Below are 14388 nucleotides of genomic sequence, written 5' to 3'. Positions count from 1 at the left end.
CAGGTAAACAAAATGAAAATAAGATGGAAAAGCTTACATGTTGCAAACCCAACATCAGTCTGTGAAATAATATTTCATCGCTAGTCCTTTACTTAAAATATGATCTCATCATTGTATAATTTCATTTGCTCAATTTGTTTGCTGAGTTGTTTATGAGAAGAGTTTAAAATTTATTTAAAACCTTGTTTGTGTAAACACTAAAATGAGTTGGGATGTAAAATATAGCAAATTTTTCTGTAATCAAATTCAGAGAATGGAATTTTGTTAACTTAAGTCCTCAATCATATGAAATTAAATACTAAAAATGTATTCATTTATGCATTATTATTGAGGACCAAATGTTTTTTTAAGTGTCTTTGCTCCAAGGCGATTTCTCCTCTTAGACACCAGTTCCCCTGCCTTAGAAAAAACTGTTTCACAGGTTACAGATGAAGATGGGATGAGCATAAAAATTTAAGTGCGAGTTGATAAAGGTGTGGATCACCACACATTGATGAAGTGCTCTTATTGATGTAAGATAGCTCTGTGGAGCAGAGCCGACACTTCACCCACAATAAAAGGTTAATTTATCTGAAAACAATTCAAACCTCTTACCAGAAAAGAGTACAAACATATTTAATTAAAAAACTAACAGTAAACAATGCCCAAAGGAGAAAAAGATTGACCTTATTTGGCGTCCAAAGATCAAAATTATTCCAGACTGGGGAAAACTTCTTGGAACGATCCATGAAGTCAGTAGAACAAGGTGAGGGCAAGCAAAAATCCAAAATCCAACAGCAACAGGAAAACTCCATCCAACAAATCCACAACATGTCGATGCAGTTTGTTTCTTTATAAACACAAATTGGCGCGGCAGATCCAAACGACACACTTCCTGTATCGGTCACATGATTTGTTTTTCTTAAAGCGATACACGCACCAATACGGGGTTTCACTCTTGTGCGCTCGGCACAGTGCTGACGCACTAATGTTGTTTGTCACTACAGGATTCTACCTCTGGCCAAGCTTCGGCGAGGGACCAACGTTGAAGTAAGCCATTTAAAAAAAAAAATTAAAATTAAAAAAAGGATCTGTATGGGGTTGCAGTGAAATTCTGCATCAGTCATAAGTCAAAACATGCCAGTGTACTCTTTTACCGGTACAGTGGCTAGTTTTCAAATAATCAAATTGTACTTTTCATTTGTTGGACTATTATTTTGGAAAAGTACAAGGAGTAAACATTCTAATCTGATTAATATCTATCTATCTATTTATCTATCTATCTATGCATCCGTCCGTCAATCCGTCCGTCCGTCTCTGATCGGTGACTATTGCCATTATTCATTAAAAATGTTCCCATATCAGCTATAACAACTGGAATGATAGTAAAATAAAAAAAATAAAGTAATTGTTCAGTGAATACATTTTGGTCAAGGACTAGGTGGCAACTCTTGAAAAAATAAATGCTATTTACAACTTTGAAATCTGAAAAAGAAAAAGTCCAAGAGTTATTTACCCTGCAAATTATCCATACATCCATTGTTTTCCCCTGATTAGTGTTGCAGGTGAGTCTCCCAGCTCACTGTGGGTGAGAGGTGGGGTACACCAGCCAATTACAGGACACACATAGACAAATGAACATTCACACTCACACCTATGGTCAACTCGACTTCAAGAAGTGTGGGATGTGGAAGGAAGTTAGAGCACCTGCAAAAACCCTCAGCCCAGATTCGAACACCCACTTCAGAACTGTGAGGCGGATGTGCTCACCACTCATCCATACCGCCTCTAAAATTCTTTGGTCAAAATACACCAAAGGATTAAGGATTACAGTAAACCCCAGCCGATTTGCAAATCAAGCTCAATTTTGTCTGTAGAACATAACTGAGAATGCCCTGAAAACATACCCATGCACACTTAGTTATCACCCAGAAATTTGGGGTGGGTGTGGCATCATGTAAAATATACATTTTTTTCTGTGAGCCAAATTGTGAAATATTATGATAATAAAGAAAGAAAATGTTTTCCAAAACAAAAATGCAGTTTAAAATAGTAAAATAGTAATTTCACAAAAAGTTCTAATTTTATAGAAAGAAATATTACTTAAATAAATACTGGCACCAGGCCTAAAAGAATCAAAATGTCCTGAGCTCGTAGGTTTGTGCCATCTTCCCAGTCAGTAATGTAAACTTAACTCGTGTTTTTACATTGATTTGTGGGAGTTGTAAAAAATTAACAATGAACATTTAACTTGAATTGTAGCATACAGGTGGATCTCAATAAATTAGAATTCAAAAACAATATCCTGCAGTTCAATTCAAAAACTCATATTCACTACACAGACTAAACTATTTTATGATTGTATTTATTATTTTCATGATTTTAGCTTACAGCTAACAACAGCAACAAAAAAACACATTGTACCATGCCCCCAAAATTGGAATTTTACATTAAAAAAAACAGTAAAAAAATATTATAATCTGGAAATTAGGTTGGATTTGGTCTTCTGAAAAGTATTTTCTTGTGTTGAATAAATCTGTATAATTTATGAGTTTCAATTTTGGAATTGCAATGCTGAAATAAATGAACTCTCCTACAGTATTTTAATTTACTGAGATACAACTGTATTATGGAGGTTTAAATTTGACATTTATCGGTCGATTTATGGATCAAACATCTGTTGTGAATTTTGTTGTGCAGTACGGTAAGTTGTGAAAGAAGTAGTGAAACACTGAATAATTGGACATGTGCATTCAGGTTTAGGTTTAGGGAAGGTCAAATTAGGTACAGTAGTTGTGCATTTTAGGTTCATCCTGAAACTTCACCAGAAAGCCCGATATCCCAAACCTATTCACCCCATTTTGTCCTTGAATCCTGAAATGCAGGATGCAGGTCGCACTGCCTCTCTGTCGTTTTGATGCGAAATCTGGTTCTGATTGTTTCTCAATTTCTGTGATAAAAATGTCTGCCAAGGGAATTACTTCAAATGGGCAAGTCTTCCACAGTATAGAAATGAAGGCAGTGCCAATTCGCTCTTTACTATATTGGACCATCAGTGATCATTCTAATGTGATGAGTGTTCACTCTGCGTTAAGCTTCACTGAGCTTTTTGTGGGCAAAATCACTTTTTTTTCACATTTATTCCACCGCATCAGTCAGTTGGAGATCTCTTTTTGCAAAATAAAATAGTCCCTTGAGGCCACAGGGGGAACATGTACAATATGCACTATAATAAACAAGAAATAGAATAATGCAGGATATTCTCTCATATTCACTGAGGATTAAAAAAACTAATTCATGTCATTTAGACTCAAACTGAGTAAAACATTTGACAAAACCCCTAAATAATGCAGGAATTATAACAATATCAAGAATATAATGCTAAAAGAAAAAAAGACTGAAATAATTAGGAGAATGAAGTTAAAATATTCAGAAAATCGAGTTATAATTTTCCAGGAGAAAATTTATGAAAATAAAATTATAATATTACAAAAATAAATTCCTAACATTTTGATAAAAAAGTTGTCACTGGACACGAAAAAGAAATTGTAATATTCTGAGAATAAAATTCTGCTATTACTAAAAAGAAATGTATCATTTTAAGAAAAATGTATTTTATCAGAAGACATTTGTATATTTATAATATTTTATATCAGCCCCCGCCACCCTCCCAAAAAAAATAAATCAACATAATTGTATGAGAGTCAAATTGTAAGAGTGAGAGAATAAAGTCATATTAAGAGAAAAAGGTGCCATTTTTATGCAATGTCGTAATTCTGCGGGAATAAAGTTGTAATACAAAAATAGTCCGAAAATAAAGTGAGATGATTACGAGAAAAAAGTGTTGATGAAAAGGTTGTAAATTCGTAATTCATAATTTTATGCAAAAAAATAATAACCTGAAGGTGGTTATCAGTGTTTACTTGTGTCACCTCAAAAGTTGTGTTTGTGTGGGAATTTTGACATTCACCTGTTAAAAAACTGTTTTTTTGTGCAAAATCAGACTAAAAAATCTCTGAATATTATGACTTTATGCTTTTAAGATTACACTTCTTGAACATTATCCTCTTTCATCTTTTCCATAAGGTCCTTATTCTTCTTTGTACATAAATAGTAAAATAATTGAACAACATTAACTCTTTCCATATAAAATTTCAAACAATTTAATTCCTCTGGATATGTTGTCCCTAAGTAATTGGAAAAGACTTTTAATATCCTGTACATACAACATGTGCTGTAGACCATGTCATCCTCATTAAATAACTCAACCCATTCTGAAGCATCTAAACCACTTGTGACACACCCTGCATATTTTATTCCCACTGTCAATCAATCAGAGGAGTGACAGTCTGTGTGTGCACGTGACAAAAACAAAAAGTATAAAAAGACTCCCCTGTGAGCCTCTGAGCCTGCAGGCAAAAGCCAAGTCAGAGTAGGGGGAGTGCACTTCTGAGATACCTCTCTATTAATAAGGAAAGGGGCTCCTGTCTGATGCAATATTGATAAAATGTTTTTTTTTTTTTGCTTTGGAGAGTTGACAGCTCGCTGCACTAACTCCTGGAGCACACTTGGGTGTCCACAGAGTCGATAATGGGCTTTTTTTTTTTTCGGGGGAATGAAGTACACTCTCCGGGAGGTCGTCCAGTCAAGCAGAGTCACGGTGAACATGCTTCTGAATAGCCCGAGTGTGACGTTCTTAAGCTGCAAGTTGCAAAGAACCTCACAACAACAACAATAAAAGGTTAGTAAGTAAGTAGTGAAAGTTAAAATCTTCAGACAAAAAAAATGACCTACAAAGTAATCCCCCCCGACCCCCCTAAAAAAAACTGGAATAAAGTTCGCTATATCGCAGTTCACTTATTGCAGATTCAGTATAGTGCAGATATTGCGTATAATTCGCCACATTGCGGGAGTTTGAGTGTATGCTGTAATTTTTTTTTGCTGTGAAATAAAACACTTCTTGGCCTAAACGATTAAAACTGTAAATAAATAAAAAAATAAATAAACAAACATCAAAAGAAATATTCATTAAAACACATTAAAAGGAATAAAACGTACATAGTATACAGTACTACTTTATGTTTAAGAGTTTAAAAGGTGTTTAAGTATAGAAAGTGTTCATAAGAGTATGGTAGGGGTTAATAGGAGTTTGGATAAGATTAATCAGAGTCAGGGGAGGTTCATACAACTTTAAAATGGGTATAAATAATCATAAAAATATGTGGTCGCGACTTCAGGGATTTCACCTATTGCACGAGTGGTGGTTTTGCAGACTTTAGAATTCATTCTGCTACTACCATCATGAGTTACATCATCAATAAAGACTAGTGAGACCGGACCTTAACCCAATAGAGCATGCATTTTACCTCCTGAAGAGGAGACTGAAGGGAGAAACCCCCAGAAACAAACAAGAACTGAAAGAGGCTGCAGTAAAGGCCTGTAAAAGCATTTCAAATGAAGAATGCAAGTCTGGTGAAGTCAATGAGTCGCAGGCTCGATGCAGTTATTGCAAGTAAGGGTTATGCCACCAAATATTAAATGTTATTCACTTTAAATTAATTTAATAATGTCTGTTCCAATACATTTGCTCACTTGAAAAGTGGCTTCAAACAAAAGGTTCTCTGTCCTGAGTTGTTTAACACATCTAGATGTAACTACCATGAAATAAAAGCTGGAATTATGAATTTTTGCCTCATATTCATGTTTTGATCTGAAACCCAAATGACTTCAGAATACAAGAAAATCAAAGGAATTGACCTTGCCGTTCCAATAGTTTTGGACAGGACTGTATTTGTCATTTTCCAGAAAAATTAAGTTGTAACAGCATAAAAATGAAGTCCTGGGATTTAAATAAAAAAATATGTAATCTCAAAAGAAAATGGTCATAATTTCATGAGAATACATTTGTATATATTATTATAAAAACTAATTAAGTAATAATTAATTTGCTAATCATTAATTAATAATAGTAATTTTATGCTAAAAAGAAAATTGGAAATACATTTTTAAGGTATAAGAATACATTTACAGTATACTTTTATAGAAAATAGTCATAATTTATAAAAAATAAAGTTGACATTTTCTGAGAATAAATTCATAACAGTAGGAGAAAAAAGTTTTAAATACAGTAACATTTTTGGTTCTGTTTTATTTTGACATCGTTGCTGTTCTGTTTCTTGCGTTGCTTCTGTCGTTTTGTTTCAGGGCTGGGCGTGGTCAAGTGTGCTGAGCTCCTCACGCAGCTGTTAATTACTCATCACCCTCTGCATTTAACCTCTGGTCTGACTTTCACTCCTCGGCACAATGTCCTCGATACTTGCATGGCATTGGTCCATTTCACCTTCTTGTTAACTTCTCTTCCCAGTTGTTCGAATTGCTTACTTCAAGTTTTATTACCTCCCTTGGTTGAACTTTTGGTCTGGCTCCTAGTATTCACTAGTAATTTTCAGTTCATTACCATGTTGGAAGTTTTAGTTTTTCCCAGTGACATTTGTTTGCTTTTGCTTTTTGTTCTTTTTCAGCCCCGCCGTGAAGAGCGCTTCATCGCTGCCACACCTGGTCCTCTGTTGTTTTATTAAGTTTTATTTAGTACTTTGGTTTCAGTGTCAGCTTTTAGGTTCAACTCCTCCGTCAAACGTCATATTTTTTGTAACATATTAATGTCCGCCGGCACGCTTAGAACATGGTTAGAACATCTGCCTCACAGTTCTGGGGACCGGGGTTCAAATCCCAGCCCCGCCTGTGTGGAGTTTGCATGTACTTCCCGTGCCTGGGTGGGTTTTCACTGGGCACTCCGGTTTCCTCCCACATCCCAAAAACATGCATGGTAGGTTGATTGAAGACTCTAAATTGCCCATAGGTGTGAATGTGAGTGCAAATGATTGTTTGTTTCTATGTGCCTTGTAATTGGCTGGCGACCGGTTCAGGGTGTACCCCGCCTCCCGCCCGAAGATAGCTGGGATCCATCAAAGAAAATTGATGGATATTAATGTCCTAAAAGGAGTGTTTGTACCAAACATTAAGTCATAGTCAAGTTTATTGACTTTAAGAGAGACACAAATAATCTATCAGTAAGTCAAATAGAAGTGGTAAAGGACTCAACCCTGAGGAATGCCACTATTACACACCACTACTAACAAAAGTCATGACCACCGCTGCATCGGTTTCACTTTTTTTTTTTTTTTTTTTTTTAAAGGCTCACATTTTTTTTGTGAGACATGGATACCATGTACCATGACAGGTGGGCTGAGCCCACTGTGCCAAGAGATGTGTCATTGCATCAATTCACTCACTCTCTTCAGGTCCCCATCATCAATTATGAAGCATGCCTTGAAATCTCAACTGCGACGTTTGGACACTTTTTAAATGTTGGTTGAGCAAATTGCCCGCCACGCTTTGGTATGAAGTAGAAGAACAGAAGGATTGATGAAACAGAAGGGGGACCTCGGGCGTGTTTCCTTGCATTATTAATGGTGTTGTGGACTTGGGGAGTAAATGGGCAGGTGTTCCTTGGTTGTAAGAAAAAAAAAAAAAACGCTTAAATTATTACAAGCTGTTTCCGGAGATAGCCAAAAAATAACTATGTACTGTACATACTGTATTTACAGCATCATGCACTGAAGCTGAACAGCAGTGTATGTGACAACTGTATGTGGATAACAGATGAATAGATTCACAAAATTAACTGTGAACAGTGCACTTATGCACAGATACATACAGTGGGGAAACCAAGCAACCACTGAGCAGACATGTCACAACACAGACGGTCAAACACCTCAGGTCAAGACTCAGCTGTCTACCTGCACCTCCAAGAGAAACAGCACTCTTTTGAGGACAAAAATCTGTATATTCTGGATAGGGAAGACTGATGGTTTGAAAGAGTGAGAGAGGCCATCTACGTGAAGGTGTAAAGAACATTCCGTCTATTCTAAAACTCAAAAAAACTCATCTACTACCCAAAAAAATTACAAAACATGGCCTCCTTGGCCTTTAGACAGCTCCACTATCACTTTACAACTGAATGGCATAGTGATGATGGAGTTCCCTTTAAACAACTCTTGTGGACTGACAGTGGCCTCTCTGCCAGGCATCCTAATGACTGTCCCCATTTTTTGCATTCCAAAAGAATGATACCAACCATTGTTTTGGGGTGTGCCTCCAACTTAGAGCATAAATAGTTGAATTTTGCACACCAACTCAGGCTCGTCTGTCCTAACGAAGCCTTGTTGCATGAACTGATGAAGCCTGCTCAGATGAGAGGCGAAACGTCTTCTAAGGCAACCAGAACAATTCAGGTGCGATTGATTCAATGCCCCGAGAATGAAGTGACCTCGATGAATGAGAATATTCACAGGCAAGACTGTGAACAGTAGCAAAAATAGTCCGCAGTATTGCAACAGAGCAGAAAAAGCTATCAAAAAAATAGTCCAATGATGAGAAGTAACAAGTACCAATACTTCATTACTGTATTTAGGTAGATGTTGTAGGTAACTTGTACTTGAGTATATTTCTGACGACTTTTTACTTTTAATTGCGACATTTGAAAACACATATATGCACTTTCTACTCCTTACTTTGTCAAAATCCTCAACGCGACGCCATAAAAAAGAGATAAGGAGGCGGGAACAAAATAGTGACAGCAAGCACATGGAGGTACGTAAACCAAAGAGCATTAACGACAACCGAAACTGATCCGGAGAAGCAAGGTATTCCCCATCCATGGCCTTGATTAAGAGAATTGTTTGATGTTGTTTGCTCCAAGAATGATTAGTGACGAATGCATTGTTCTGTGCCAGCTTCTGCCGCCCAAAAATGGTCAGACTAATCTGGGAAAACAAATATATGCAAGTAAATTGTATTAAGTTGTTATTGTTAACTAATTTAGCATGTTGTGTTAGTCAGTTTGCAAAATAAGCAAAGCTATGGGAACAGAACTATGTTTTTGAGCATAAAATTTGAGTCAGTGCTAGATACCCCTTGGCTTTAAAAAAACAACATGAAATGTCATTTCTTTAACTTAATTTAGTAAAACCAATATGTAAGTTTATGAAAGAGGGAAACTAGTTATTTTTTTCCCATTTCGCCAATTTACCCAAAATTTTTTTTTTTTTTACTTTTGGGAGTTTGCAGTTAAAAAAAGACACTTTTTTACCATATTTGTTAAACCTTTCAGTACAAACTTGACAGTAGTACATTAGTAAAATGACCTATGAAAAAAATAGCAGTCGTGGCTAACATTGGCTTCTTTACAGTGCTAAGGCTAGCTTTGTATTGCTAACGCTCCTATTTTGTTGAAGCTGGACAGCGTTCTCGGTGACTATTAATATAAAGGTCCCTGTCTATGACCTTTAAGTACATTTCGGAGTACCTTTTTGCTTAAGTACAGAGTTCAATCAGTACTTTTACCAGTCTTTTTTCACAAGCATCTTGAAGTCAAAATAAATACTGTACTTTTGCCATCTCTAAATTACGTTTTATACGTACCATATATATACGACAGTGTATATATATATGAGCAGTGGAGTACAGTAATCCCTCCTCCGTCTTGGGGGTTACATTCCAGACCACCCCTGCAATAAGTGAAATCTGTGATATAGAAATACCCTATTTAAAATACAACCTAGGCATGTTTTTATAGCATTTACAACACTTAATTATTCAGGTCTTTAAACACTAAAAACACATTTAAACATAATATATTGAGCGAGCGGAAGAGCAGTATAGAAAAAAATAGAGTATCAATTGTAATAACACTAACAAAAAAATTATACGATATTGCGGGACCATGAAGCATGAATCGGAATACAGCAGGGGACTAACTTCACATGAATAAATAACAAACAGAACATATCACAGTACTACGCATATTAGATGTGAATGGGAACAGCAGCAAGAATAATCAGCAGCACCAAGGAGCTGATGTATGAGGGTATGTATGCATGTACAGTATGTCTCTCTGAAGGGACGGAGGATGTTGTGACTCTGATGTGTTTATTTATAAAGCACAATGAGCCTAATTGGCAAATGGATGTCGTGATTGATCCGCCATCGAGTGGCGTCTAGACGGCGCTCACGCTGAGCGATGCCGAACGGCAGTGCAGACGACAGCGGAGGGGAAGTCGATCCCTCCAGTACGACACTTCTCGCATTAACTGAACGCAATTAAGACGTATCGAGGCCAAAGGTTGAATGGAAGCTGTGTGAGGAGGGCGGATTCCTCCTTAAACACCGACAGGAACTATTCGTTTACTGATTAAACGTGTAAGATTACAACTTATTCATAATATTAGATCATTAGTCATTAAAAAAAAAAAAAAAAAAGAAAGAAAGAAATTGGAGATACATGCCTCTTTGAACTGGACTAATGCATAACAATTTCAAATATGATATCTTGTTTCAGTGCAAAGCTTTTAAATGCCTCATAGGTCGAGGTCACTGTGTTCGTCACAAAAAAAGGCAATATTTTGAAAACATATTTGGTTATAAATCAATATGAACCAAAGTAAATAAGTATATGATGAAGAAATAAAATTGAAAATAATAAGGCGGCACGGTGACTGGTTAGCACTTCTGCCTCACAGTTCTGGGGACCGGGGTTCCAATCCCGGCCTCGCCTGTGTGGAGTTGGCATGTTCTCCCCGTGCCTTTGTGGGTTTTCTCCGGGGACTCCGGTTTCCTCCCACATCCCAAACACGTGTGGTAGGTTGATTGGGGACTCTAAATTGCCCGTAAGTATGAATGTGAGTGCGAATGGTTGTTTGTTTCTATGTGCCCTGCGATTGGCTGGCGACCAGTTCAGGGTGTACCCTGCCTCTTGCCCAAAGATTGCTGGGATAGGCTCCAGCAAGCCCGCGACCCTAGTGAGGAAAAGCGGTACAGAAAATGGATGGATGGATGAAAATAATAAATAATACAAAAATACACTTAAAATATCAAATATTAATATAAACATGCAATTTAAAAACAAATAATACAAATACATAAATTAAATTAAATAATAATTGGGGAATAATACCAATGGAAAAATTAAATGTAAACATAGCAAATATTACTATTAATTGAAATAATAATAGCACATACATAAATGAATAAATAAAATGTAAAATGTAGAAATAGCAGTGAACGTAACGTAAAATAATGTACAGAATACATTTTTAAAAATAATAAGATAAACCATACCTATAAAGATAAGTAGGATTTGTAAAAGTAAATAGGCAAATATAGTAATAGAAATTACTAAATAAAAACATTAAATTAAATATTATAATTAAAGAAAGATAACGATTGCTAAATAGCATTTAAATACAAATATGAATTTATAGTTAATAATAAAAAAATGTAAGTCAATTAAAATAACAGTAGATATGGTTTCAACTTAAAATTCTTTATTTGTAAGAAATAAACATCCATCTTCTGTACCGCTTTATCCTCACAAGGGTCGCGGGCCTGCTGGAGCCTAACCAAGCTATCTTCGGGCGAGAGGCGTGGTACACCCTAAACCGGTCGCCAGCCAGAGAAAACCCACGAACATGCAAACTCCACACAGGCGGGGCCGGGATTTGAACCCCGGTCCTCAGAACTGTGAGGCAGATGTGCTAACCAGTCGACCACCGTTCTGCAGAAATAATCATGTTTAAAACAATATATTTTTCCCGTAAACAGGTGTCCGGTCCACCGATAGTGAGGAGGCCTTCAATAAATCGGAAAGGTGCACATAAATCCTACTGGTATTCATGACAATATTCTGGCAAACGCACGGAAAGCCAACTGGGCTGAGGCGGTGAGGACATGCCTCCTGGCCTCAGGTTTGAAATTCAATTAGTCGAGGCCTGGGGTAAACGTTGTGCTGGAAGCAGAGCACGGAGGGTGAGGGGTGCGCTTTAATGGATCTGAAATATGATTTTAGGCCTGGCTGAGCACCTCAGAGACGGGTCACTGTTACCTCTAACCGCATTAGATGAGGTAATCAGAGCAAAATGTGTTACTGCGCTTTCCGAGTGCATCCAATCCCAGAGGCGTTAAAAAAAGGAGCCTCATTTACAGGCATAAATCAGACACAAGACGTCACTTCCTGTGCTTCCTTTCTACCAAGCAAAAGCATCAAGGAGAGTTAGGACCATGAACATTACTTGATAATCAAGAGAATCCATGTCAAGGAAAGACCTCGATTGATTACAGTGCTTTCCGACCAACCATGCATTACGTAGCTCGGGTCCAATGTCAAATCGGCACACAGTCCTTTTACGGGTCTTGACATTTTCAAGGCTTTGCGCTCCAGAATGCAATTCTGAAAGACTTTCTGATCCAAGATGCTGAAATTGCCGAGGTACAAAGGGTCATACGTGTATCTTTTTGGAGCGCTTTTTGGAGGTTTTATACTTTTGTTGACTGGGAGGAGATGGTTTCGGAGGCTACGTAATGGCGAAACTGCAGTGCAGAGTTTTTCCCTCCATAGGAAATAATGGAACTCGAAATAATGTGTTTAAACTGCAGCTCAACTCACTGTACAAACATTGTTTAAAAAGCAACACTTAGACATTCTTGACAAGTGCAAAAATATTCCTTGCTGAGCCATTACATTTAGGGAATTATTGTAAATGAGGATGAGGCAAATGCATATATTGTTTTTTAACATGCTCGCTGATCATATGATTAAGAATGTTTAGTCACTTGAGATCTGAGAACAATTATCTTATTGTTGATTAGAGATAAGAATTGCTAAGAATTTAGTGATTCCAGTTCCATTATTGATATTTCTTATCAATCCGATCACTTATTGAAAGGGTTATAATAGTTTTAGATTTTTCATAATAGTTTGTTTTTATTTCATTGGGACTTTTCTGTTTTTTAAATTCAGTCAGTTTTAATTAGTTTTTAGAATAGGTGTGTTAGTTATTATTTGTTTCAAAAATACTTAGTTTTTATTATAGTTTCAGTATTAGTTTTTTTATTCAGGGTATTTGTCAACTGTGAAGAAAAAAAACGATAACAATAAGTATTGTGTAATAAAAACTCAACAAACCAATACCATTACAAAACATTACTAACTTACTAACAAATGAACAACCATCCACAAATCAAATACAGGTACTGTATAACAGTCCACAGAATTTGAAGTGCAATAAATGTAGTGCATAATACCGCATCACAACGTACGGTGAAACAATTCATGAGACATATGCTGTAGAATGGCCTTTTGTATGTGTTAATACTGTATGTTTAACTGACAAAAAAAAATCAAGTTCTTATTAGGCAGGTTTTCCATCCCTTGATGCTAAATAGCAAACCTCTCAAGTGGACTTTCAGATATGTGAGTCTTAGAACGACGACAGATAAAAAGTAATCTTGTTTTTACCTGCGGTATCTCCAGTGAAAGGGCATCCAGTCTGTTTTTTTTTTTTGAGTCCATGATAATTGTGACAAAGCTTTTCAAGTAGTCAAGTAGTGCTGTGAAAATGTCCTGTCGTTACAGTAGTTCAATCACGTGCGGTGTCAGCGAGACAAACCCGTTTTCTGCGTTCACATCTGCCTTGCGTGGCAGAAAACAGCGGCGTTTTCTCCAAAAGATGAATAACAGACATGCAGGTTCCGTGAAGGCGCTAAGCTAGTCCATGGCCGTCTAGCCATTTCCGTTAGCAACATCCATCCATTCATTTTCTGTACCGCTTACCACGTAGCAACAAAAAGAGCCTGGACATAAAAGTTAGCTTCGTGACAAAACTTGCGCTTGGTCTGGCTGTCGGTCTCGCGAGCCGTCAATACGACAGCGCTGCCTGATGACGTCACTTCTAGGCGACACACAGTAAGTGAACTACAATTCCCATAAGACTGTTCGACCTTCCGTGAGTGAGTGTGTGAGTGGGTGAATGTGAGCATTTGTAAAGTGCTTTGGGCACTGTGATGGTGTAAATAAAGCACTATATAAGTGCAGTCCATTTACCATTTTCCTTTCATATCCGGTCTATATCTATGTATTTATCCGAAATAAATATGTTTAACATATAACATAACATTTAACGCTGAAAGCTCATGTATAATGTTAATTGACAAAGACGAACACGAAGGACATTTTCGCAATAATTATAGCTAGTTTTACAAATGTAAAATGTTGTTTTAGTGAGTTAACGTTTTTAAAAACATTATTTTTATTTTTATTACGAATGTTTTTTAAATTTTAGTTGCAGTTATTTTGTTCATTTTCATTTACTTTAATAACCTTGCTTATTGATTCTCTTTTCAATTTTCATTGGGTGAGGTAATTAAAAGGGTTCCAAGCAGATATTATTTCTAAAAAAACATGATATGGCACTATAGTGCAGAATTGTTGAGATCTAGCTTGAGCATCTTTTTCACCATTTTAATTTTTCTGATTTGGTGGGCGGGACTAAAACACAGCCCTGCGATTGGCTG

The 14388-nt window shown here is 36.6% G+C and overlaps 1 protein-coding gene across 4 annotated transcripts in view; it reads right to left on the bottom strand.

Annotated features, from left to right (window-relative positions):
• Positions 1–14388, bottom strand: part of LOC133474140 (carbohydrate sulfotransferase 8-like) — a 273790-nt gene that overhangs the window by 100693 nt on the left and 158709 nt on the right. For 2 of the 4 annotated variants that reach the window (XM_061765502.1, XM_061765501.1), the window contains exon 1: positions 666–910. The exons of the other annotated variants lie outside the window; for them this stretch is intronic. The gene's annotated coding sequence lies outside the window, so the exon portion shown is untranslated. Of the gene's footprint in view, positions 1–665; positions 911–14388 lie in introns of those variants that run through there. 4 annotated transcript variants of the gene reach the window in all.

The sequence above is a fragment of the Phyllopteryx taeniolatus genome, chromosome 2, assembly GCF_024500385.1.
Source record: "Phyllopteryx taeniolatus isolate TA_2022b chromosome 2, UOR_Ptae_1.2, whole genome shotgun sequence".
Classification (NCBI taxonomy): domain Eukaryota; kingdom Metazoa; phylum Chordata; class Actinopteri; order Syngnathiformes; family Syngnathidae; genus Phyllopteryx; species Phyllopteryx taeniolatus.
Note: the sequence above shows the minus strand (reverse complement) of the source record. Positions and strands in the feature narration are given on the sequence as shown.